The sequence below is a fragment of the Microtus oregoni genome, unplaced genomic scaffold (assembly GCF_018167655.1).
Source record: "Microtus oregoni isolate MIOR12 unplaced genomic scaffold, Mior012 000052F_002, whole genome shotgun sequence".
In the NCBI taxonomy this organism is placed as follows: Eukaryota; Metazoa; Chordata; class Mammalia; order Rodentia; family Cricetidae; genus Microtus; species Microtus oregoni.
In genome coordinates this window covers 533,338-557,863 of record NW_024543814.1, presented here as the reverse complement: position 1 = coordinate 557,863, position 24,526 = coordinate 533,338, and the positions used below count along the sequence as shown (strand labels likewise).

The following is a 24,526-nucleotide window of genomic DNA, read 5'->3' as shown; positions in this document are numbered from 1 at the left end:
CTCCCCCTCCCCCACTCCATTCCCCCTCCCTCTCCAGTCTGAAGAGCAGTCTGAATTCCCTGCCCTGTGGGAAGTCTAAGGTCCTCCCCCCTCCATCCAAGTCCAGGAAGGTGAACATCCAAACAGGCTAGGCTCCCACAGAGCCAGTTCATGCAGTAGGATCGAAACCCAGTGCCATTGTCCTTGGCTTCTCATCAGCCTTCATTGTCCGCCATGTTCAGAGAGTCCGGTTTTATCCCATGCTTTTTCAGTCCCAGTCCAGCTGGCCTTGGTGAGCTCCCAATAGATCAGCCCCATTATCACAGTGGGTGGGTGCACCCCTTGTGGTCCTGACTTCCTTGCTCATGTTCTCCCTCCTTCTGATCCTCATTTGGACCTTGGGAGCTCAGTCTGGTGCTCCAATGTGGGTCTCTGTCTCTATCTCCATCCATCGCCAGATGAAGGTTCTATGGTGCTATGCAAGATATTCATCAGTATGGCTATAGGATAGGGTCATTTCAGGTTCCCTCTCCTCAGTTGCCCAAGGTACTAGCTGAGGACATATCCCTGGACACCTGTGAGCCCCTCTAGAGTCAAGTCTTTTGCCAACCCTAAGATGGCTTCCTTAATTAGGATATATACTTCCCTGCTCCCATATCCACCCTTCCTTTATCCCAACCATCCCATTCCTCCAAGCTCCCCCCATCCTTTCCTTCTCACTTTTCTCACCCCAGTTCCCCTTACCCCCATCCCACCCCACCCCCAAGTTCCCAGTTTTTGCCCAGTAATCTTGTCTACTTCCCATATCCAGGCGGATGACTATATGTTTTTTTGAATTTTGCATGCAAATGGATGGAAATAGAAAACACTATCCCGAGTGAGGTAACTCAGACCCAAAAAGATGAACATGGGATGTATCCACTCATAATTGGTTTCTAGCCATAAATAAAGGACATTGAGCCTATAATTTGTATCCTAGAGAAGCTAAATAAGAAGGTGAAACCCTAATATGTTTTGAAAGAAGATCTTTTATTTGGAAGGAAAGTAATATTGGATTGTATTTTAATTGTATTATGGTACTGTAATTACTATTTACTTAGAAACACATCTTTAAAGCTCCGGGTGCATCACAACAGAAAATACTATAGAGCAGATATGAGGGAAGTGTCCAATGTGTTCTGATTGGTGACAGAATGACGGGAAAGTCTCTAATAATGCTGGGACTCAGTATAGTCCCATAAATGCTGCACATCAGTGATGCCGTCACTGGATATGTAATCATTTTCTTTTTTTTCTACCTAGAGGATTATTACTTTAATTTTTATAGGAGATATTTTTCAAGTAGATTGCCATCTGTAATTGTTTTTTATATTTTTCTTTTATTATTATTATTACAAATTTTCACCTCCTCCCCTCCTCCCATTCCCCCCTCCTCCCCCCATTCCCCCTCCCCCTCCCTCTCCAGTCCAAAGAGCAATCAGGGTTCCCTGCTATGTGGTAAGACCAAGGACCTCCCCGCTCCATCCAGGTCTAGAATTCATCTATAGGCTGATTCACACTCAAGAGAAAAGGTTAAGATCATTGCAACTTTACACATTATAAAACTGCACATCAAACCTATATTCCTCAGGATTTTTGACTGACTTAAATTAGCATAATTAGTTGCTTCCCCTCTTTGTGAATGGAGCCATCTGGGTTTCTGTACCATACACTCGAATCAGAATAGGTGGTCTTTCCTGAGGTGAGTGGTTTAATCCACTTATGGAAGAAAGACATGACCTTGACAACTTTCCAGATATATTGCAGATATATTCAGATATGCTTCAAGTTCAAGACTCAGATGAATATGAAACTGAATATATTTGGTAGCAAAGTGCCAGTGCAAATGTCATTATTTGTCACTGTAATACTCGGGGTAACACATATGAATGCCAGCTTGTGGGGTCTAGTGAAGTGGCTCAGCAGGTAGGAATGCTTGCTGCCAACCAAGCCTGAAAATTTAAGTTTGAGCATAGGAACCCACATGATGGACAAGAGAACCAACTCCTGCAAGTTGTTCTCTGACCTCCACATGTATGCTGTGGCATGTTTATGCATGGCATGTATTCATCCATGAAAGCACATTTAAAAGTAAATGCTTTAGAAAAAGAATCAGTCACTGCGCTTTGATCTTTCTTACTGCAGGATTTTGTTGTTGTTGTTGTTTTTCTGTATTTAGTAAGTACCTTGAGAGAAATAAATACAACATGACTTTGAAATTCTGTTTTCAAATAATTTAGGAGCCAATGCATTGCTGAGATAAGAGGAGGGAATGAAAATGTATGTAAAATATTAACTAGTACAAATTCTACTTGTTAGAAAGCCTGGAGGTTACAAGGGTATGTATTAAATATAGTGGAGGAAAAGACTGCTTCAACTTGACACACCTGGGAAGGCCTCACAAAGGGAATAACACGTAAACTATGATTGGAAGGCAACTTTACCACTATTGGGATCCTTTCTGCTCCCTTCTCACTTCTTTTAGAGCCTGGCTCATTCAGATCTTGTTCCTCTCTTAGACATCTATTCTACCTTTTCACTGAAGCCATTCTTTTTGCTGCTTATAAATTACTCAGACCTTCCTTTCTATTCCTAAGACAACCACTTTCCTTCCTCCTCTCCCTCCCCCTCTCCCTCCCTTCCTCCCTCCTGCCATCCTTCCCTCTGTCCTTTCTTTTCTCCCTCCCTCTTTTCCTCTTCTTCTTTTCCCCCTCTCAGTCCTAGTCCTACCCAGAACACTGCTCATGCTAGGCATGTGAAGTGTCTATTCAAATCTTTACTTATTTTTAAAACTTCACTACAAGTATATATGCAAATATACATGTTTTATGTTTATTTATTGAGTGTGTTCAAGGGCAAGAGTGTCTCATGGTGAGTGAGGTATCTACTCAAATCCTTACTTATTTTTTAAAACTTCATTACAAGTGTGTGTGTGTGTTTTATGCTTATTTATTTATTTATTGAGTGTGTTCAAGTACAAGAGTGTCTCGTGGTGGGTATATGGAGGTCAGAAGACAACAGGCAGGAACTCATTTTGTTCTTCCACCATGTGAGTTCTGGAGATGAAACTCAGGCTAGCAGACTTCAAAGCAAGTGCCTTTATCCACTGAGCCATCTCACAGGCCTGAATCTTTACCCATTTTTAATTGGTTCTTTTCTCCACGCTTCCTTGTCTACAATCTTCCATTCTTAGTCCCTGTGGTGGTTTGAACAGGAATGGCCTCCATAGACTCATGTGCTTGAATGCTTGACCCATAGGGAGTGGTGCTGTTAGTAGTATGGCCTTATTGGAAGAAGTGTGTCATGATGGAGGAAGGTCATTGGTTAATTAATAAAGAAACTACTTGGCCCTGATAGGTTAGAACATAGGTGGATGGAGTAAACAGAACAGAAGGCTGGGAGGAAGAGGAAGTGAGTTCAGATGCCATGCTCCCCTCTCCTGGGCAGATGCCATGAAGTTCCAACCCAGGATGGATGTAGGCTAGAATCTTCCCAGTAAGCGCACCTTGGGGTGCTACACACATAAATAGAAATGGGAAATCAAGATGTAAGAATTAGCCAGTAAGAAGCTAGAGCAAATGGGCCAGGCAGTGTTTAAATGAATACAATTTGTGTGTTGTTATTTTGGGGCATAAGCTAGCCAGGCGGCCAGGAGCCAGGCTGTGGGAAGAGGCCCGCAGTTCCCTCAACAGTGTCACTGTGGGGTGGGCCTTGAGTTCTCATGTTCATGCTACACCCAGTTGGGATATAGTTGTAGAACTCTCCGCAACTTCTCCACACCATGTCTGCCTGCACACTACCATCTTTCCTGCCATGACAGTCATGGACTTAACCTCTGAAAACTGTAAGCCAGCCCCAATGAAATGTTTTCCTTTATAAGAGCTGTCTTGTCATGGTGTCTCTATAAACACCTTAAGACATCCCCCTAGTGCTGGGATTTCAGGCATATGCGACCATACCTATCTACTAGTTTTTTTTTCTTTTCTGTTATTGACATTTTTTTTTCTGAAGTAGGGTCTCTGATTACCCAGGATATCCTTGAACTTGCCACATGTCCAAGGATGACCTTGAATTGTTTACCCTTCTGCCTCTACTTCCCAAGGGCTAGGATTATAGGTATGAACTACTACACTCAGCTCTGTGCAGTTCTGAGAATCACAATGGCTTTCGTGCTTGATACTCTTATACTCTAGCAATTGAGATCCATACCCACTCCTACTTTGTTTCTTTCTTGTCCAATTTTGAGTTTTTTATGTATACAAGTCATTTCTCTGCCATAGCATTTATAACTATTTCTTGTAGTAGTTGTCATTTGTATAGCAAAAGATGTGAACATGGATGCATCCTGTTTATCAATGTTTTCTTTATAGATGTGCTTTTTGTTTTGTATGACTTATAGTATTTTTATTTATTTATTTTTTTACATCACTGAGAATTACAACCAAAGCCTTAGGTTGATTGAAATTTTGTTTTGTTGAGACAGCGTCTCACTACTATGTGGCCCTTGCTGGGCTGAAACTTGCAATGTATGTCAGATTGATCTCATGTTTGTAGCAATCTCTGCATTTGTCTCCCAAGTACTGAAATTTGAAGTACAACACTCAGCTTTTTTTCACTTTCTAGATTGTGAATATTTTACTGTTACGTTTGCATTATGACCATTGAGTTTTTAATTTATTCTTTTTTGGTTTGTTTTTCTGAAGCAAGGTCTTGCTAGGTTACCCTAGGCAGCCTCAAACTTGAGTCAGTCTTCCTGTCTCAGTTTCCCACGTATTGAAATTACATGTGTGAATCACCGCATTGGGAATCTTTTGGTTTTCTGAACGTTCCTTTAAAATATCGCTTCTCAGGGATGGAGCTCTTCTTCCTGACACAGCAATTGCCTAACTTGTATATTTTGTTACTTTTCTGTTGCTGTCATAAAACACTATGAGCAAGGCAACTTATAGGAAGGACAGGGTTTTGTTTGCTTTTGTTTTTGTTTTTGCTTACGGTCCCAGAAGGAGAGTCCATGGTGATAAGGAGGGATGGTGAGAATGCCTGAAACAGAAAGAGGTGAGATCACATCTTCAACTATAAGCCCCAAAGCAGAGGGAGAACAAACTGGAAGTGGGCTAAGGCTGTGAATTCTCAAAGCCCTCTCCAGGGACATGCATCTTCTATCAAGGCCATACCTCGTAAAAGTGCTATAGCATCCCTAAACATCATCACCAACTGGGAACCAAGTGTTGAAACACCTCAGCCTACAGAGTACATTTCTCTCACACACACAAACCAAAACATCTTGTCTGTGTCTCATGGGTTAAGATATTAACGACCTAACTGCGTATTCTTTTTTTGATGAATAGTGTCATTTCTTTTGAGTTTACTTTCCAATTTTGAAAGTCATTTTTAGCCTCTATTTTTCATGTCTTTCCCAAAGGCCTGACAACTGCATATATATATATATATATATATATATATATATATATATATATATATATATGTATGTATGTATGTATGTATGTGAATATTTAGGCATAGTGGTGTATGCCACAATCCTAGCATTTGGGAGACTGAGGCAGGAGCTTACCTCAAATTTGAGGCCAGCCTATTCTATATAATGAGGTCTTGGCCAGAGTGGGCTACATACGGAGAGCTTGTTAAATGTCTGGGAATAAGATAATAAACACTATCAACATATAGAGACATGTGAAGACTCAGATCTTCACTGTAGGTTGAACCAGACTCTCTAGCTATTGTTTTGTATTAATTCTCTCTCTGCCTCCCTCCCTTCTCCTCTCTCTCTCTCTCTCTCTCTCTCTCTCTCTCTCTCTCTCTCACACACACACACACACACACACACACACACACACACACACACACACATATATATATATATATATATATATATATATATATATATATATAATGCATGCTTTTGTAGAGACCAGAGGAGGTCATCAAGTATCTTGCTTCTATCACTCTCCACCTTATTCTTTTTTTTTCTTTTTTCTGGAAACCTCTTAGGACATTATCTTTAGGGTTTAAGTATTTGTCTAATCACTTTCCCAAGAGACATATTTTCTAGTCTCCTGTCTGGGGAGTTACTATCTGATCAGTACCCTTCTAAGAGATACATGGGAGAAGATAGTGTGTCTCAACCTAGAAAATTTAGTGTGTATTTGGCTACTTAAGCATTTCAGAGTAGCCATTTCCTTTGCCTTGTTTGCTGTTCTCTAGCACTGAGAAGACGCCTCCAGATATTTGCTGCAAGGGAGGGAGGAAATAGAAGTCCCCACTTCTCAAAAAGCTTTCGCAAAAGTCTCTTCCTTTAGTCACTTCCCACCTCTTCTCGTTACTCATAGAATACCTGCTGTTATCAGTTTCTGACCCTTTCATGGGCTCAGTAGTGTGAATTATTTTTTTCTCACATTTCTCACTGCCTGCATGGCTTCTCACATCTTTTTTATTTTCCATTATCTGATTTCCTGTTCATTTTGCTCATGGAGATTTTAAAAACAAATGCTTCTTAAATTTTTTTATTTTATATGGACGTCTGTGTGCTTGTGTGTTAGTATGTATATGTGAATGCTGGCATCTGCACCAGCCAGAAGATAGCATAAGATTTCCAGAATCTAGGGTTCCAGGCAGTGGTGAGCTGCCAGATGGATGTGGATGCTGGGTTGGGTCTTTTTGAAGAACAGGAATCACTCCTCTGCTTTTCCTATTCTATTTTTACATTTTTTTATTTCTGTAATTTTTTATTATTTCTCTCTGTGTGTGCACGCATATGCACATGAGTATATGCACGCAACTGTGTAAGTGATGTGTGTGTATGTGTGTGTGTGTATGTTTAAGCGTGGGTATGGTCACAGCATGAGTGTAGTCAAGGAAAACTCTTGGGAGTCAGTTCTCTCTTTCCAGTGTGGGATCCAGGGACTGAATTTGGGCTATCAGGTTTGCACAGCAGCCACTTCTGCTGGAGGGGACATGCCATTGGTCCTTTAGTATCTTTTTGGAGACAAGGTCTTACCATGGGTGACCCAGACTTGCCTAGTGCTCACTTTATACAGACAGGGTTTGTAAGGAATTGCTTTCTGTTACTGAGACAGACTCTCACCTTGTAACCCTGGCAGGTTCAGAACTAGCTGTGTAAGCCAGGTTGGCCTTCAGCTTGCAAGTATCTCCATGTCTCTGCCTCCCATATCCAGTTCAGGAAGCACTATTAACTGCTAAGCATCTCTGTATTCCCCAAACAAATGATTTAAAATTTTTATCATATGTATCTATCAAGAATTCCATGCATAAACACAAGGCATTTTGATGATACCTATTCTTTTTCTTCTTCCAACTTCTCCCAGATTTCCCACATCACCCTCCCAAGGTCATACCTTTTCTTTTTCTTTATGACCCACTTATTGCAGTCAGTGTTGAATGTATGAGTCAGTGTGTAAGGCCATCCATGGGAGGATGGGCAGAATTTAGGCCCAAGCAGTTTTGCTCAAAAGTCACTATATCACACAATGCTCCTTAGACATGTGTGATCACTAAGTTGTCTCACATTTTATATGAATTATGTTTTGCCAGATACCATTATATATGTTAGGTTTTTAGTATATTTCTTTAAATTGATCCTTTTGAACTGCTCTTTGGTCTTTTCCTTCCCCATCTCTTATATTCCTGTCTCACTTTTCTCTCTCCAAGCATTTTTGTTATTTTTGTTTTAGGTATGTAGGTGTTTTCCAGAATGTAAGCCCGTGTACTACAGGTATATAGTGCCTATGGAGGCCAGAAAAGGGTGTCAGAGCCCTTGGGACTGGAGTTCCATCTGTTTGTTAGCTGCCATGTGGGTGCTGGGCATCGAACCTAGGTCCTCTGGAAGAGCAACCAGTGCTCTTAAACACCAAGCTAAATTGTTTTTTTTTTTTTTTTTTATGTTCCATTCCCTTTAGTATTTTCAGGTTTTGTCTCTTTTCAGAAAAAAACTGTTTGGTTTTTTTTTTTTGTTGTTGCCATAACTTTTGCTTTATTTTTTTTAAATTTATTTATTTATTAAGGATTTCTGCCTCGTCCCCACAACCTCTTCCCATTTCCCTCCCCCTCCCCTGATCAAGTCCCCCCCCCCTCATCTGCTCGAAGAGCAATCAGGGTTCCCTGACCTGTGGGAAGCCCAAGGACTGCCCACCTCTATCCAGGTCTCTTAAGGTGAGCATTCAAACTGCCTAGGCTCCCACAAAGCCAGTACGTGCAGTAGGATCAAAAACCCACTGCAATTGTTCTTGAATTCTCAGTATTCCTCATTGTCCGCTATGTTCAGCTAGTCCGGATTTATCCCATGCTTTTTCAGACCTAGGCCAGCTGGCCTTGGTGAGATCCCAATAGAACATCCCCATTGTCTTAGTGTGTGGGTGCACCCCTCGTGGTCCTGAGTTCCTTGCTCGTGCTCCGTCTCCTTCTGCTCCTGATTTGGACCTTGAGATTTCTGTCCGGTGCTCCCGTGTGGGTCTCTGTCTCTGTCTCCTTTCATCGCCTGATGAAGGTTAATATTCCTGAGGATGCCTATGTGTTTGTCTTTGGATTCACCTTCTTATTTAGCTTCTCTAGGAACATGAATTATAGGCTCAATGTTCTTTATTTATGGCTAGAAACCAAATATGAGTGAGTACATCCCATGTTCCTCTTTTTGGGTCTGGCTTACCTCACTCAGGATAGTGTTTTCTATTTCCATCCATTTGTATGCAAAATTCAAGAAGTCCTTGTTTTTTACTGCTGAGTAATACTCTAATATGTATATATTCCATACTTTCTTCATCCATTCTTCCGTTGAAGGGCATCTAGGTTGTTTCCAGGTTCTGGCTATTACAAACAATGCTGCCATGAACATAGTTGAGCATATACTTTTGTTGTATGATAGGGCCTCTCTTGGGTATATTCCCAAGAGTGGTATTGCTGGATCCAGGGGTAGGTTGATCCCGAATTTCCTGAGAAACCGAAACACTGCTTTCCAGAGTGGTTGCACAAGTTTGCATTCCCACCAGCAATGGGTGAGTGTACCCGTTTCTCCACAACCTCTCCAGCAAAGGCTATCATTGGTGTTTTTTATTTTAGCCATTCTGACAGGTGTAAGGTGGTATCTTAAAGTTGTCTTGATTTGCATTTCCCTGATCGCTAAGGAAGTTGAGCATGACCTTAAGTGTCTTTTGGCCATTTGAAGTTCTTCTGTTGAGAATTCTCTGTTCAGATCAGTGCCCCATTTTATAATTGGGTTGATTAGCCTTTTACGGTCTAGTTTCTTGAGTTCTTTATATATTTTGGAGATCAAACCTTTGTCAGTTGCAGGGTTGGTGAAGATCTTCTCCCAGTCAGTGGGTTGTCTTTTTGTCTTAGTGACAGTGTCCTTTGCTTTGCAGAAGCTTCTCAGCCTCAGGAAGTCCCATTTATTCAATGATGCCCTTAGTGTCTGTGCTGCTGGGGTTATACATAGGAAGTGGTCTCCTGTGCCCATGTGCTGTAGAGTACTTCCCACTTTCTCTTCTATCAGGTTCAGTGTGTTCGGACTGATATTGAGGTCTTTAATCCATTTTGATTTGAGTTTTGTGCATGGTGATAGATATGGATCTATTTTCATTCTTCTACAGATTGACATCCAGTTTTGCCAGCACCATTTGTTGAAGATGCTCTCATTTTTCCATTGTATACTTTTAGCTCCTTTATCGAAGATCAGGTGTTCATAGGTTTGTGGGTTAATGTCAGGGTCTTCTATTCGATTCCATTGGTCGACTTCTCTGTTTTTATGCCAATACCAAGCTGTTTTCAATACTGTAGCTCTGTAATAGAGTTTGAAGTCAGGGATGGTAATGCCTCCAGACAATCCTTTATTGTATAAGATTGTTTTGGCTATCCTGGGTTTTTTGTTTTTCCATATAAAGTTGATTATTGTCTTCTCCAGATCTGTGAAGAATTTTGATGGGATTTTGATGGGGATTGCATTGAATCTATAGATTGCTTTTGGTAGAATTGCCATTTTTACTATGTTGGTCCTCCCAATCCAAGAGCAAGGGAGGTCTTTCCATTTTCTGGTGTCTTCTTCAATTTCTTTCTTCAAAGACTTATAGTTCTTGTCAAGTAGATCTTTCACTTCCTTGGTCAGGGTTACCCCAAGGTATTTTATGCTATTTGTGGCTATCGTGAAAGGTGATACTTCTCTGATTTCCCTCTCTGCTTCCTTATCCTTGGTGTATAGGAAGGCAAGTGATTTTTTGGAGTTGATCTTGTATCCTGCCACGTTACTAAAGCTGTTTATCAGCTGTAGGAGTTCTTTGGTAGAATTTTTGGGGTCGCTTATGTACACTATCATATCATCTGCAAATAACGAAAGCTTAACTTCTTCCTTTCCAATACGAATCCCCTTGATCTCCTTATGTTGTCTTATTGCTATTGCTAGAATTTCAAGCACTATATTGAAGAGGTATGGCGAGAGTGGACATCCTTGTCGTGTTCCTGATTTTAGTGGGATGGCTTTGAGTTTTTCTCCGTTTAATTTAATGTTAGCTGTTGGCTTGCTGTAAATAGCTTTTATTATATTTAGGTAGGACCCTTGTATCCCTATTCTCTCCAAGACCTTTATCATAAAGGGGTGTTGAATTTTGTCGAATGCTTTTTTAGCATCTAATGAAATGATCATATGGTTTTTTCTTTCAGTTTATTTATATGGTGAATTACATTGATAGATTTGCGTATGTTGAAGCAGCCCTGCATCTCTGGGATGAAGCCTACTTGATCATAATGGATAATTTTTCTTATGTGTTCTTGGATTCGGTTTGCCAGTATTTTATTGAAAATTTTTGCGTCGATGTTCATGAGTGAGATCGGTCTGTAATTCTCTTTCTTGGTTGGGTCTTTTTGTGGTTTTGGTATCAGGGTAACTGTAGCTTCATAAAAGGAATTTGGCAATGACTCTTCTGATTCTATATTGTGAAATACATTAAGGAGTATAGGTATTAGTTCTTCTTGGAAGTTCTGGTAGAATTCTGCATTGAAACCATCTAGTCCTGGGCTTTTTTTCGAAGGGAGATTTTTGATAACCATTTCTAATTCTTCGCGAGAAACCGGTCTATTTAGATAGTTCATCTGGTCTTGGTTTAGCTTTGGTATATGATACTTATTTAAAAAAATGTCCATTTCTTTTGTATTTTCCAGTTTTGTGGCATACAGGCTTTTGTAGTAAGATCTAATGATTCTCTGAATTTCCTCTGTGTCTGTGGTTATGTCCCCCTTTTCATTTCTGATCTTATTTATTTGCGTGTTCTCTCTCTGTCGTTTAATTAGTTTGGATAGGGGTTTGTCGATCTTGTTGATTTTCTCCAAGAACCAGCTTTTTGTTTCATTGATTCTTTGGACTGTTTTCTGGGTTTCTATTTTGTTGATTTCAGCCCTCAGTTTTATTATTTCCAGTCTTCTACTTCTCCTGGGCACGTCTGCTTCTTTTTTTTCTAGAGCTTTCAGGTGTGTTTTTAAGTCCCCAATGTATGCATTCTCCGTTTTCTTTAAGTGGGCACTTAGTGCTATGAACTTTCCTCTTAGCACTGCTTTCATTGTGTCCCATAGGTTTGAGTATGTTGTCCCTTTATTTTCATTAAATTCAAGGAAGACTTTAATTTCTTTCTTGATTTCTTCCTTGACCCAGTTGTGGTTCAGTAGTTGACTGTTCAGTTTCCACGAGTTTGTCGGTTTTTTGGGGGCAGCGTGGTTGTTGCCTTCTAACTTTAATCCGTGATGATCTGATAAGACACAGGTGGACACTGATATTTTTTTGTATCTGTGGAGGTTTCCTTTGTTTCCGAGTATGTGGTCAATTTTTGAGAAGGTTCCATGAGGTGCAGAGAAGAAGGTATATTCTTTCCTATTTGGGTGGAATGTTCTATAGATGTCTGTTAAGTCCATTTGCTTCATTACCTCCAATAATTCTCTTAATTCTCTATTAGGTTTCTGTCTGATTGACCTGTCCCTTGGAGAGAGGGGTGTGTTGAAGTCTCCTACTACTAGTGTGTGTGGTTTGATGTCTGCCTTGAGTTCTAGTAATATTTCTTTTACATAAGTAGGTGCTTTTATATTGGGGGCGTATATATTCAGGATTGAGACGTCCTCCTGATGAAATGTTCCTGTTATGAGTATAAAGTGACCGTCTCGGTCTCTTCTGATTGATTTTAGTTTGAAGTCAGTTTTGTTAGAAATTAGTATGGCCACACCTGCTTTTTTCTTAGGACCATTTGCTTGAAACACCTTTTCCCAACCCTTTACTCTGAGTAGGTGCTGGTCTTTGTGGTTGAGATGTGTTTCTTGCAAACAGCAGAATGTTGGATCCTGTTTTCGTATCCAATCTTTTAGCCTGTGCCTTTTTATAGGTGAATTGAGCCCATTAATATTAAGTGATATTAATGACCAGTGGTTGTTTAATCCGGTTATTCTTATTGCTTTTGGTAGTAGAGATTGTGTGTCTCCCTTCTTTGTGATGTGCTCGTGAAGGGTCATTAGATGCCTGGGTTATTGTAGGCAGTGATGGCAGTGTTGGATTCCTTGGGTTGCGATTTTCCTTCTATTACTTTCTGTAGGGCTGGATTTGTGGCTACGTATTGTTTAAATTTGCTCTTATCCTGGAAGGTCTTGTTTTCTCCGTTGATAGTGAACGATAGCTTGGCTGGGTATAGTAGTTTGGGTTTGCATCCATGGTCTCTTAGCTTCTGCAGAACCTCTATCCAGGACCTTCTGGCTTTCATAGTTTCCATCTAGAAGTCAGGTGTAAGTCAGATCGGCTTACCTTTATAAGTTACTTGCCCTTTTTCTTTTGCAGCTCTTAATATTCTTTCTTGAACCTGTATATTTTGTGTTTTGATTATTATATGGCGAGGAGATGTTTTTCTTTGATCCAGTCTGTTTGGTGTTCTGTATGCTTCTTGAATATTTAAATGAATATCTTTCTTTAAGTTGGGAAAGTTTTCTTCCATAATTTTGTTGAAAATATTTTCTGGGCCTTTGAGCTGTGACTCTTCTCCTTCTTCTATTCCTATTATTCTTAGGTTTGGTTTTTTTATTGTGTCCCATAGTTCCTGAATGTTTTGTGTTGAGAATTTGTTGGCTTTGCTGTTTTCTTTGATCTGTTCGTTTATTTTCTCTATGGTGTCCTCAGCATCTGAGAGTCTTTCTTCTAGCTCTTGTATTCTATTGATTATGCTTATTTCTGTAGACTCTGCTCGTTGGCCTAGATTTTCCATATCCAGCTGGTCCTCAGTTTGTATTTTCTTCTTTGCCTTCATTTCAGTTTTCAATTCTTGAACTGTTTCCATTACCTGTTTGATGTTTTTTTCTTGGTTTCCCAGGGTATCATGTACGTATTTACTCATTTCTTCAAACTTTTTGTTATACTTCTCATCCATTTCTATAAGGGCATTTCTTACATGTTGTTTAAGGGACTCTATTATCTTCATAAAGTCGATTTTTTCCACTTCTTCTGTGTTAGGTTGTTCAAATACTTCTGTTGTAAGATCATTGGGTTCTGATGTTTTCATGTTGTTTTTCGGATTATTGGGTGAGTTCTTGCCTTGGCGCCTGCCCATCTCCTCCTATTGATCCTATCCAATGGGTCCTTTAGAAACCGGATCAGGTTTCCCTGCTGGCCAAGGGCTCCGCTTACAAAATGCCCTCACTCTCTTTCGTGGTTCCTGCTGCAGGCCAAGAACCCTCTTACCCCTCCAAAGGATCTTCAGGACAGGACCAGGCTCCCCTTGTGCCAGTGACCTGGCCAACCAAAGGCCTACCTCTTTGATTCAATTGTAGTAGGGCGATCTGCTCTCCTTATTGCACGCCTGTCCCGCCTGTCCCCGCCACTTGGGTCTGCTGCTGTGCTGGTCCCCGAAAGCTTCTTCCTATATGCGCACGCCGCCGCCGCTCCGCAGCGTCTGGCGCCGCCGCCGCTCCGCCTCTGTGCCAACTGTTTGGTTTTTTTTTTATTTATTTATTTATTTTGAATTTTCGAGACAGGGTTTCTCTGTAGCTTTTTTTCTTTTCTGGTTCCTGTCCTGGAACTAGCTCTTGTATACCAGGCTGGCCTCGAACTCACAGAGATCCACCTGCCTCTGCCTCCCGAGTGCTGGGATTAAAGGCGTGCCACCACCGCCCAGCTTGTTTGTTTGTTTGTTTGTTTGTTTGTTTTTTGATGCTGAGAATGTAACTGAAGCCCTTGGGTATGCGAGGCAGATACTCTATCCCTGAGATATAGCACCATCTTGTAAAACATTCTCTTAACTCCCTTCCATTTTTCCTTCCGGACTCTGAATATGACCCTGCCTCTTAGTTAAGTCCTGTTTCTTTGTTCCTTTCCCTTCTCTTCTTCAAAATGCTCTTCTCCTATTGTTCCTCCTCTACTTTTGACATTTCCCTCTTTAAGTTATGGCATTAGTTTACATTTAACATAATGTTAATCAGGATTTACACTTAATAATTTTGTTCTTTTCTTTCTATGTATCTGTGACATTTTTATCTCTGTTCCTTCCCTTCCTTACATGAAAGAAAACATACTTTTTCTTTGTGGAGCAGGCTTTTTCACTTAACATGTTAATCTTCACTTTCATCCAATTTTCTGCCAATATAATTCAATTTTTCTTTATGGCTAGATAAAATACCATAGTTTTGCTCAATCGGTTGCTTACAGGTACTTGTGGTGATTGTATAGTTTGGTTACTATGCATAGTGTTACATAGCAAAACTGTAACTCTAACAATCGTTTTTTAAAAAAAGGAAAAAAGAAAAGTATATGAGCATATCCATTGTCATTGTTAGTAGGATTATCTGGTATTTTGCCTTAATTTTGTATATTATATATGTACACACATACACAGACACACACACACACATATATATCCCTGTCAGTTGAATATTTGGCAAATATTTTGTTCCATCCCAGATGTAATCCCATTGATCAAGTCTTGTAACTGTTTCCTGAGCTACTGGACTCTTAGTCTTCATAGATCTTAAATTGGTTCCCCCTATATTGTCCTGTAGAAGCTTCAGAGTTTAGGTCTTTTATGAGTCAATTGTATAAGTGGAGAGATAAAGACAAAGTTTCTGTTTTCTATTCAGTACTGGAAAACAGAATGCAGTTTTAAATTCAGAAACCAGATGTGGTTTATGGGATATCATATGCAGATGATAAGCATCATAAAGTACTAGAATTATTATTTATTCAAATATATTAAGGTGAAAGAAAATTTAATTTTCTCAGTTTATAAATGGATTTAGAGTTATGTGCAAAAAGGCTATATGCCTTTGCTCTATGTAACCCTAAAAGCAATAAATATTAGACTAAGAATATAAATCAATGACAACAGAGTGATGGACTAGCATATGTAAGGTGCTGGGTTAAATCCTAGTCTGTGATAGAAAACATAAAGCAATAGAGAAGGAAGAGGGAACATGATTTGATGGGTATATATTGCAAAATTCAACTGGAAGAAAGCTTGAATTGTAAAATTCAGCACTGGTTGACTGACTTTGGTAAGTCCCATAGCTTCTCTGAATGTCCATTTCCTTGCCTCTAGTGCCTGTGCTGCAGTGTTGTTTAGAGAAATAAACTGATGGATTGTGAAATTGGTTTTTGAGTTTAAAATGTTTTGTCCTTTTCTTCTAGTGTCTTAGTGCCCTCTGATCAATTGTCTGCTCTATATTTCCCACACTGCATTGTAATTTATTTGTCTGTGGTGTCTGACTATTACTAGATTATCTTTTCTTAAAAGCAAGATTTTTATCTCTTTGAACATCAAAGATTAACATGTAAATACTCAGCAGATACTCGATGAATATGTATATAAATGTTTCATGTGGAAGATGAACCGGGGAGACTCAAGTTTAACTCTAAATTTTCTGCTTATCACATGGTACTAAAAGTCTAGAAATAATAAGGTTGACATAGTAAGAAATTTTCAGAATGCAAAAACATGATGTTGCAGAATAGTTATAGATTTATTAAACCTCATATTAACATTCGTGAGCTTACTTTCTAAAGGGACATTGTTGAGATGGTTTAATTGAGTTTATGTCTAAGAAGGGAGGCTATGATTTGTCAAGTGAGAAGTAATTTTCTGGCTAAGGAATGATAACAGCTGAAATGAATCTCAAAAGTAGGAAATTTGGCAAAGGAATATTATGATTAAACAAATTCATTAGAACAGAAAGGTATTAAAAGCATTTTAGGGAGTGTGGTTAAATCATGGAAAACCAGGCTTCCTTATAAGGCACAAAACATTTTAAAGACAGGAAGCAGAGGCTTTGTTATTGTTTGAAAGAAATTGAAGGTGCATTTACAGGAAAGTATATCCAGTTAAAGAGTAGACGAGATATACCTGCTGGAAAGGGTCTCGCCTAGAAAAGATCTTAAATACAAGTGGGGGAGGGCTGTGAAGTACAAACAGTAAAATGAAAGGATAGTGGAAATTTGTTTTTAAATGACTTATAATTGTAACTTATAATTGAAGAAGAACAAGCATCTGGTGCAATGTTCTTGAATAAGGCATTGACAAGAGAGGGCAGGAAAGAAAGCAGCATTAGTATTCTAGTTTTGGACTGAACCTGAGGGAACTTAAGATGGAAGAGTTGTTTCCGGAAACGTCTCAAACAAGGTCCGTAGACAGAGCCTGTTACGAACCTGGTGTGGTGCGCACGCTTTCAGCTCCCGCACCCCGGCTTGTTCATGCAATTCTTTGCATGTGCTATTGTCCTCTTGTTGCGCTTTTTGCTGTTCTGTTGGGCTTCTCTTTAAGGCATTTGATCAGATCTATCTCTCAACCATTTTATTGAGGTTTTAATTCCTCTTTTCATATTTTTAACTCCCAAGAGTTCTTTTATTTATTTATTTATTTTATTTTTTAAATTTATTTATTTATTAAGATTTCTGCTTCGTCCCCACAACCGCTTCCCATTTCCCTCCCCCTCCCCCGATCAAGTCCCCCTCCCTCATCTGCTCGAAGAGCAATCAGGATTCCCTGACCTGTGGGAAGCCCAAGGACTGCCCACCTCTATCCAGGTCTCGTAAGGTGAGCATTCAAACTGCCTAGGCTCCCACAAAGCCAGTACGTGCAGTAGGATCAAAAACCCACTGCAATTGTTCTTGAATTCTCAGTATTCCTCATTGTCCGCTATGTTCAGCTAGTCCGGATCTTTTAGTACCTCAAAAGTCCTCTTTATTACCTTAAAATTTCCTCTTCTTGTTTTATGGTTGTAATATCTCTGCTAATTGCTCCACGGATGCCTTATGATAGACTTTGAAAATTATTCTCCTGCGTTTGAAGGCTTCTTCCCAAGAGAGTAGACCCTTCAGTCTTCTGCTGAGGTAGGGGAAGGGAAGTTGCTGGGCTGTGACTAGTGGGTACAGGAATTTGTAGGTTTCTTAGCTTCTTAGGTTAACTTTCATAAGTCACCTTTTGTGCATGCTTAGAGAAGGACTTGGCCTCTGAACATTCTTCAGCCGTTTTGGAGCTCTCAATATAAATTCAGTTGCCTCTCAGTTTTCTTTGCTATGAGGTTGGAAGGCAACTTTCTCAGATATATTGATTTACTTACTATTTACCTGGCCCACTATTTAGAGCTAAAATTTGTTCCAATGTTTTCTTTCCTATAACATCTAAAGTTTTGCAATTATGACCTTTTATAATTCATTTACTATATTTTTATCATGGTTTTGAAAAGGAAGCAGATCCAAATGCATGAGTTTGTGGTGATATTATTTTGTTTGTGCTTTAACAAATAAAGCTTGCCTGAATATCAGACTAGCTACACTAGTTAGCCATAGAGGCCAGGCAATGGTGGCACACACATTTAAATCCAGCCTTTAGGAGACAGAGGCAGAGAGATCTATGAGTTCAAGGTCATCCTGGGCTACACGAGATTGAATCAGTCTAAAAAAGAAACAGAGCCAAGTAGTGGTGACTCACACCTTTAATCCCAGAGCTAGGGAGGTGGAGTCAGGAAGGGACATGGCTGGGCAGAGAGAGGAATATAAGGCACGAGGAGACAGGAGCTTAGAGCATTTAGTCTGAGGATTCATAGGGACAAGATCGCCCCTTTGGTCTGAGGATTCAGTGGAGGTAAGAACTAGTGTCTGGCTGCTCTGCTTCTCTGATCTTTCAGCATTAACACCTATATCTGACTTCGGGCTTTTATTATTAAGATCAATTAGAATTCATGCTACATGAGTTCAATATGCTATCTTTAGTCAGACTCTTGTCAGCTAGGTCTTTATATCTTGTGAGCATCCCCTTTATGTTTTAACTACCACATTATACAGACTCTTTCTATTTTTGGCTCCTTTCTTTTGTCATCTTGCCCCACAGGTTGATCGCCACCCGCCACACATACACTCTGCTACACATTAATTGTCCCCCCCCAAATGCACGTAATTATAACAAATTGGAGTTTAAACCTCTTCAGGTCATTTTTTAATTTTTATTTTTGAATAGGGAAACATAGATTAGGAAAGGTGAGAGAGAACTCTTGAAAGTAGGAGGGTCTCTAAACAGGATGAATACCTCTTTAATTCATCCTGGATTTTGATGGGATAAAGTCTGTTTTCCTTAACATTCAGAGACTTCCATAAGTTAGTCTTTGTCTATGTCTTTTCAAGTTTGTATTTTGGGTATTCTAACACACTCATAGTCATCCCCACACTGACACTTTTAACAGTATGCAAATTTATCTGGAACAAGTGGAGACACAATTAGTATTGCCGCTGCTGTAGCTAGCTCATTTAGCAGGTGTTTTATTGATTTTGAGTGTATCACACAGCCTATTTCAGTCTGGGTTTCAAAAACCTGTTTTCCATATATGTTGCTTCTTCAATGGGTTCGTTATACTGCATAGTGACATATTAATCTATACATTATTTCTATTTCTGCTAGATTTTGAAGATGTAAAGATCAGAGGATTTGTAATCATATTTGTAAATTAACTGTTATTGCATGATAGCATGTTTAAGTCTCAGCTTAAGGACCAATTTGTGCATTGTGATGTAATATGTTTCCAGGACTTAACATTGTAACTAATTATTCTCACCAAAACAATGTTCTGACATTCGCATTAAATATCTTTATAACATTTTTCTGGCAGTATATTGTGCAATGGTGTTCTCTACCCCTCTCCTCAGAATTGCCTTCGCTGGTATCTTTATTAGGAATCTAATTCTTTGGATGGAAAATTCACCAGCTGCTGTATCTTTTAGTACATTGGCAAGTCTGTTTGCATGTTGCTTTGGAGTTTCAGCACCACTAACATTTTTGGGGAGTGTACTTTGGGAAAAAGGAAAAGGTAAACTTTCAGAATACTGCTTTTGATTTTTGATTGATGCTTGAAATATCTTACTGTGTATATGCTATACATAAAATACAAAAATGCAAATAAAAACAACTTTAAAATCACTTTTAATTGAAGATATAAAGATAAGTAAAAGACAGCAACACCTTAAGACACTGTTTAGTATACTTTCCACATCATCACATTTATCTTTGATGGACAAAATTAAAAGAACATAGTATAGAAAGGCTAACATCAACTGCCTTGGACTGCAAATGTTTTTATAGTGGGAGAAGAGAGCAAAGACACAATCGAGAAATGGGATGATCAGTTACAGATTTGCAGTTAGCCTAATTCTATGTATAAGAGAAAAGGAGCAGATCCCCACAAAAGACTAAATGTGCCCACTCTGAAAAAGGACTGTACAAAACTAGTTTGAGACATGGGCGGGGAGGAGAGAAGTAAAACAAACAAACAAACAAACAAAAACCCTGATGAAGTAGAAAATGGAGTTCTACAGAAAACAGGAAAAGGAAAAAATTGAATACTGTTGACAAATTCATTGATAAATTTATTTAGAAGATATTTTTTAGGTAAATTTGGAGGGAGATTTTAAATATGCCTACTTCATATTAGAATGTGTTTGCAAAGGCAGATACCCAGGGCTACAGGTGTTGATCAGTAGAGTGCTCGGCTACCAAGCAATATGTCCTGGGTTCAATCCCTAGCAAAATCAGGATTTGATAGCACGTGCGTGTGTGTAAATCACCACACCTGACTTCAAAGGTTAGTTGTTATAACAAATAAAATATACTCCTGTTATAGCAAATAAAATATACTCTTAAAATGATTTTGCCTGTTACTTTTTATATTTTATGTAACTACTAAAAACCTTAAAAACTATATATATATATCATATTCCTATTTACATTGTACTTTTATTGCACAGTGGTGATCTAGTCCTAGCCCATATGATGTTCATGTGTTGTTCAGTTTCAGGATTCTGTATTGTATTGTCATTATGTCTGTGAATTTGTCTCACTCACTCCTATTGTCGCTTTATGTATTTTTAAACAGTTTGAGTTTAACAGTTCAAACACTAGAGACTCGCTTGTGAGTCCCAAAAGGAGTTTCTTTACCAAGCCAACTATTATACTTACTAGTCTTTTACCCTTTGGCTGTATTTTTCTGCAACTTCCTTACATTCTAAACCGTATTTGGTGAGTATCACATCTCAATAAATTCAAGTTTGGTTTAATCCTTAACAATAGAGCATATTTATATGGTAATAGTTCAGTCATAATGTAATAGTTCAGGACTTGTGTGCAGTGTTCGAAGATAAAACCAAGGAAGATGGATGATAGGTGGTACCAAAATAAAATTAAATTAATAAGTTCCAATGTTGTACAGCACAGTAGAATGGCTTTAGTTTATAGTAATATACATATTTTATAAAGTCTAGAAATTTTGTGTTGGTAGGATTGAACATAGGGCTTTCTTCATGCCAAGTAAAAACCTCAAAATTTTAGTTTTGTTCATTAACTTTGTATCATTTCAAAGAGGTTAAATTCTTGTATAATATTTCATCTTTCTTTACTTTATCCGGGAAATATTAATTTGGCTTTGGTTTATTTCCTAGGGAACAGATATAATTTGCAGCTTTTAAACATGACTCTAATGGAATTCTCTATGAAGATTTACTTTAAAAAATTAATAACCAGGGTTTGGGGCTGGAATGATAGCTCAGCCATTGAGAGTACTTGTTGCTCTTCGAGAGGACCTAATTCAGTTCCCAGCACTCATGGCGGGTGACTCACAACTTCCCGTAACTCTAATTCTAGTAGCTAGCCTCTGTGAGCACAGGCACACACACACACACACACACACACACACACACACACACACACACACTTAAACAGACATCCACATAAATAAATAGAGGTCAGTGAGATTGCCAGTCCACCTGCATTTGATCATTGAATTCACACTATGGAAGGAATGAATTGACTCCCACCAGTAATCCTGTGCCCTCCATACAAGTGCAGTGGCATGCCTGCACCCAAACACATAGACACACAGGAAAAAAAATTAAAATTGAAAAGTAACCTCTTGGTAAGCTGTTTTCCGTGCCTTAGAGACATTTTCCAGGACTTAACTGAACCTCGTGGGACAGCAGGCATATGGAAACCCTAGGGTGGAAGGTACCTAAATATGGAAAGGGGAGATCTGATTTTTATATTTTAAATATTGCCCTTCCAAAGGAATATTTAGAATTCCTCTGCTAAAATTAATGTGAAGATTATTGGCTTTATTGGCTTTTGAGTTTTCATGTGTACTGAGCTGTACATAGTCCTCTTCTGTTTTCTTCCTGTCAACTATTAGATCTGGTGTCAGAATACCTGTTGCTTATACGGTTTTGTTTGCTAATTTTAACCTGTCGTGATTTAAGAATTATGATAATGTAATGGTTATATGTATTTTCTTATGAGTAGCTGTGCCTTTTGTTTCAAAGCGCCCTAGCTTGAGCTGGGGAGGCAGCTTAGTAGGAGAGTGCTTGCTTAGGGTGCACAGGTCCTGGGTTCTATCCTCAGCACAGGAAAGAAGAAGACAAGTCAGCTCTGTGTGATGGCAAATGCCTGTGATCCCTGCCATCCCAACAATTTGTGAGGCTGAGGCAGGAAGAGCATGAGGACAGGTCCAGCCTCGGCTACATAGAGCAAGACACTGCCTCCAAAAATATGGGCAAGCGCTTTACTACATTAGCTTGATGACCGCTCTCTCATTTCTTCTTTTCAAGATAGGGTTTCTTTGTGTAGTCTTAACTGTCCTGGAACTAGTTCTGTAGGAGCTCATAGAGATCTGCCAGTCTCTGCCTCACGAGAGCTGGGATTAAGGTTGTGTGCCATCATGCTGGCTTTACCCCTTTCTTTCTTTCTTTCTTTCTTTCTTTCTTTCTTTCTTTCTTTCTTTCTTTCTTTCTTTCTTTCTTTCTTTCTTTCTTTCTTTCTTTCTTTCTTTCTTTCTTTCTTTCTTTCTTTCTTTCTTTCTTTCTTTCTTTCTCTCTCTCTCTCTCTCTCTCTCTTTATTTTTTTACTTTATTTATTTATTTGTATTATTTAATTGAAAATTTCCACCTCCTCCCTGCCTCCCATTTCCCTCCTGCTCCCCCCATTTCCCTTCCCCTCCCTCTACAGTTCAAAAAGCAGTCGGGGTTCCCTGCCCTGTGGGAAGTCCAAGGTCCTCCCCCATCCATCCAGGCCTAGGAAGGTGAGCATCCAAACAGACTAGGCTCCCACAAGCCAGAACATGCAGTAGAATCAAAACCCAGTGCCGTTGTCCTTGGCTTCTCAGTTAGCCCTCCTTGTCAGCCACGTTCAGGGAGTCCGGTTTGATCAAATGCTCCATCACCCAGCTGGCCTTGTTGAGCTCCCATTAGATCAGCCCCACGGTCTCAGTGGGTGGGTGCACCCCTCGCGGTCCTAACTTCCTTGCTCATGTTCGCCCTCCTTCTGCTCCTCATTTGGACCTTAGGAGCGCAGTCCAGTGTTCCAATGTATTTAAAAACTGGCCAGCTAGCATATTGCTATGGAGAGGTTTGAAGACAGACAAAGGCAATAGGTAAAAGTCAGTAGCGACAGTGCTTGTGGGCAATTACTGCTTTTCCGGAGGTCCTGAATTTTGTTTCCAGCACCCATATGAGACAGTTCATAGTTGCCTGGAAGTCCAGCTCCACTGGATCTAACACAGTGACATGCACACACACACACACACACACACACACACACACACACACACACACACACACACACACTACTTTAAAAAATTAGCTTTAAAAAAAGAAGTAAAATGCAGCAGCTATGTTTTTATGACTTTTTTTAATACTTTTTTTTTTTTAAACGGGAGTACTCTTTCAAAGAATCCTGTCCTGGAACTTGCTCTGTAGACAAGTCTGGCTTTGGACTCAGAGATCCTCCTGTCTCTGTCTCCCAAGAGTTGGGATAAAAGGTGTGTGCCACCACTGCCAGGCTCAAATATCTTTTAAGTCCTCAAAAGTCAGAATTATCCATGTCCATTCTAAGGCCTGACTTTTGAAGCAGGATTGGGACAAATTGGTTTGAAAGGCAAATGGTCAACTCTGGGGCTTTCATGATGCCTGTCTAGCTCCGTGGGAGAGTGCCTGCTTAACACTTCCAAGGCCCTAGGTTCAATTCAGAAAAAAAATCTGTCAAAAAGGTGTCAAAATGAGAATCAATATTTTCTTTTTTTTAGAGTTATTTATTTATTTATTACAGATTTCTGCCTCCTCCCCGCCACCGCCTCCCATTTCCCTCCCCCTCCCCCGATCAAGCCCCCTCCCTCATCAGCTCTAAGAGCAATCAGGGTTCCCTGACCTGTGGGAAGTCCAAGGACCACTCACCTCCATCCAGGTCTAGTAAGGTGAGCATCCAAACTGCCTAGGCTCCCCCAAAGCCAGTACGTACAGTAGGATCAAAAACCCATTGCCATTGTTCTTGAGTTCTCAGTAGTCCTCATTGTCCGCTATGTTCAGAAAGTCTGGTTTTATCCCATGCTTTTTCAGACCCAGGCCAGCTGGCCTTAGTGGGTTCCCGATAGAACATCCCCATTGTCTCAGTGTGTGGGTACACCCCTCGCGGTCCTGAGTTCCTTGCTCGTGCTCTCTCTCCTTCTGCTCCTGATTTGGACCTTGAGATTTCAGTCCGGTGCTCCAATGTGGGTCTCTGTCTCTGTCTCTGTCTCCTTTCATCACCTGATGAAGGTTAATATTCAGGAGGATGGGTATATGTTTGTCTTTGGATTCACCTTCTTATTTAGCTTCTCTAGGATCGCGAATTATAGGCTCAATGTCCGTTATTTATGGCTAGAAACCAAATATGAGTGAGTACATCCCATGTTCCTCTTTTTGGGTCTGGCTTCCCTCACTCAGGATAGTGTTTTCTATTTCTGTCCATTTGTACGCAAAATTCAAGAAGTCCTTGTTTTTTACTGCTGAGTAATACTCTAATATGTATATATTCCATACTTTCTTCATCCATTCTTCCATTGAAGGGCATCTAGGTTGTTTCCAGGTTCTGGCTATTACAAACAATGCTGCTATGAACATAGTTGAGCATATCATTTGTTGTATGATAGGGCCTCTCTTGGGTATATTCCCAAGAGTGGTATTGCTGGG

At 39.7% G+C, this 24,526-nt stretch overlaps 1 pseudogene; it reads left to right on the top strand.

The window, feature by feature from the left end:
• LOC121437372 overlaps nt 1–24,526 on the top strand; it is a 75,342-nt pseudogene that overhangs the window by 40,236 nt on the left and 10,580 nt on the right.